Consider the following 3405-nt stretch of genomic DNA (forward strand, 5'->3'; position numbering starts at 1 on the left):
CTAAGGAGGATGGTAAGCCTTGTAACTGGCCTGCCGATGGAACCTCCTGGGTGGCGCTGGACATCACTGACAGTCGCTACCATTCAAGACTGGGCCCTGGCATATGCTGAGGGCTTCTTGGAGCTCTCTTGGGCTTGTGTTTCAGCTTGGTGCCTGTGAGCTGGACCTTCCAGCAAGGCTGGTTTCTGCTTCTTACCATAAAACCCAGTGGGGGAGCAAGAGAGTCCTCCCCGGTCTGCAGCCCGTGCCCTGTCCTCACCAGAGCACCCTGGCGGCCGCAGACTGCTCAGCAAGCCAGGGTGGGCGGGGGCAGGGCAGGGCACTGTGCCCACTGTGGGTGCTAGATGGGCAGTAGAGGGTTTTAGCCTGGCGGCATCAGTCGCTAGACCTGCTCCACCTTTAATGATACTTCCAGAGGTTTACCTATGGAAACCTTGTTACAACTTTCACTTCCTCTAGATAGTCAAGTCTGATCATATTCTTGGTGCTCCACCAGGGCCATTGCAGACCCCAGATGGGTTTATATGACCTCACTAAACCATCTAATTGGCAGTAGCTAGAGGCAGTGTGTAAAAACGGCAGGGACCTAATCAACGCAAGCTTCTGACCCACACTTACTTGGAATTCCTTGTAAAAGGGACATAATTGCAATACCCAATGCCTATCACAATCAGTGTACAGCGGGTTACTCGCACCTGTCAGTGAAGAGTTGACACACGCTGATCCGTTCAGAGTAGCGCACATGCAGCCACAGACATGTAAGTGCATCACAGACCTGTTATTGCTTGATCTTGTGTGGCTGAACGGCACTTGTCCTTCTTAAACTTTGAATGTTGACCACTGGGGGTAGCATAACTAGTTAGCATGGAGGAGTCTTGTTAATTATCAAAATTAGCCAGACAAATCAATTCGCTCCACCAACTAAGAACAGCCATTCACTACCATTCAGAGAATCGAGAAAAAGCTATCAATCTGTTGATCCTTTATGTGCCCCTGTTGGGTGAGGTTTCGCGTGTTGAGTCAAATTAAGTACCAGGCTCCACTCCTGGTGGTGCCCTTCCATCAATTCCTTTAAGTCTCAACATTGCAGCCATAGTCCTCTTGGAACCCAAAGACTTTGGTTTCCCAGAAGCTGCATGGCGGATCATGGGAGTAAAGCAGCTGGATCACTAGTTGTCATAGTTTATGGTCGGAACCACTCCAGTTCATGATCTTCTTCGGAACTCTGACTTTCGTTCTTGATTAATGAAAATATCCTTATCAAATGCTTTCACTCGGGTTCCTCTTTCGCCTGTCCAAGAATTTCACCTCTGGAGGCACAATACGAATCCCCCAAGCCACCCCTCTTATTCATGGCCCCAGGTCAGAAAACCAACAAAATAGGTCCAGAGTCCTATTCCATTATTCCTAGCCAAAGTATTCAGGCAAACAACCTGCTTTGAAAACTCAAATTTTTTCAAAGCAAACGCTTCCGACCACCAGGACACTCAATCAAAAGCATCAAGGGGACACCGAAATGCAAGGCCTTGGACAGGCAGCTTAATCACTAGATCCATTTAGAGCTTTTCAACTGCAGCAACTGTAATATATGCTTTTCGAAGTGACATTTTTGTGGCTGCTGGCACCAGAATTGCTATCCACTGGATCCTCGTTAAAGGATTTAAAGTGAACTCATTCCAATTGCATGGCCGCAAAAGAGTCCTGTATTGTTATTTTCCGTCATTACCTCCCTGGGTGGAGAGTGAGTAATTTGCATGCCTGCTTCCTTCCTTGGATGTGGTAGCTATTTCTCAGGCTCGCTCTCAGAATCTTACCCTGATTCCCTGTTGCCCATTGTCACCATGGTAGGCACAGAAAGTACCATCAAAAGTTAAAAGGGCAGACATCTGAATGTATCATCACCATAATGGAGATGTGCTATTGGCTAGAGATTATCTAGAGTCACCAAAGTAGCTAGCAAACCCAGATTGGGTTTGGTCTGATAAATGCACACATCCCAGGAGGTTAGCGCTCATTGGAATGTATTACCTCTAGAAATACCACCGTTATCCAAGTAACAGATGGAGCAATCAAAGGAACCATGACTGATTTAATGAGCCATTTGCAGTTTACTGTACCGGCCATGCGTACAGATGCGTGCATGGCTTAATCTTTGACACAAGCATATGCTGTTGATTGGGTTAACCAGTTGGCCAGACCAGCTGAATCAGAGTTTGGATGCCACATGCACATCCTGGACCGACATTCGCATCCTTTGGGAGCCTGCTGGGGGACCCAGCCACCTGGAAGGAGAGCTTTCTGAATCAGACAGGTGCAGTTCCATGGGCACCAGCAGGCCCAGCCGTATCCCTGGAAGAGAAAGGCAGGCAGAGGTGCAAACATAGTGAGATGCAGGAGTGCTGGCCTGGATGGTGGGACACCCCATGGAATGGTCATTTTGAGCTGCTGTGGAAATGCGCTAGGTGGAGGAGGATGATGGCGTGGCACACAGGGATCCTGACCGCCAGGCAGTATCTGGGACCTGGTGCCACCGACCCCATCCACTCTGGCAGGACCACTGGGGGGGCACAAGCTGCCAAGGCAGCTAGGTCTTGGATCTTCTGGGTAGGGCCTACACAAATGGCAGGCCTTCAAGTAGGATGGCCCCTGGCAGGTTGGACGCTTTTTGCTTGAAACAACAGACAAGACTGGCCAAGTAGTCCATCCATGCCAAATCAATTGGAGTACATGATGCTAGCTGATCCTACACAGGCAGGCCACCCTGCATCAGGGTGTGAGCTCCATGTCCCTGCTTGCCTTCAGGGAAGGCAGACTCAGACAAAAAGGCCCATCAGGCAGGGCTAGGAGGCAAGTGGGGACCTGGTACCCTGGGAGATCAGGCAGACTGGCCCTGGCCCTGGAGGCACGTGGATGAGAACTGCTGGACTGCAAGAGGTTCCAGAGTAGCCTGTCCATAATAATGCAGAGGAAGGCTACCGCCCTTTCCTTAATCTGTGCACACCGAGTGACAGAGGGGACTACTGGTGCAAATGCACCTAACCTCCTAGAGTCATGTCTGGGCTTGAGGAAGCAAATGAATCCTCATCGGAACTTCCAGGGCATTTGATATGTCAGGTTTGTGGCCCTGCCTGCTATCGGGAAAGACAGGCTCAGAGGAAATGCTCATCAAACTGCTGGGAGGCAGGTGTAGCATGGGCAGGCTGGCTCAGACCCTGCACACACCTGGCTGAGAGCTGCTGGACCTCAAGGGGTTCCAGGGTACCCTGTCCCTAATAAACTGAGGAAGGCTACTGCACTTTCTTGTAATCCATGCTCACCGAGCGACAGACGACACGTGTTTCGCCCTCTGTGCGACTAATAAGCCTGGAACTTTCTTAAGGCTCAAGGTTACCAATTCCCATCAAG

General features: G+C 50.2%; 1 pseudogene; it reads right to left on the reverse strand.

Annotated features, from left to right (window-relative positions):
* Nucleotides 1–400: 400 nt before the first annotated feature.
* On the reverse strand, nt 401–2191 carry LOC144783623 (18S ribosomal RNA; annotated as a pseudogene).
* Between the last annotated feature and the right edge of the window lie 1214 nt (nt 2192–3405).

This window comes from Lissotriton helveticus, chromosome 9 (assembly GCF_964261635.1).
Source record: "Lissotriton helveticus chromosome 9, aLisHel1.1, whole genome shotgun sequence".
NCBI classification, from domain to species: Eukaryota; Metazoa; Chordata; class Amphibia; order Caudata; family Salamandridae; genus Lissotriton; species Lissotriton helveticus.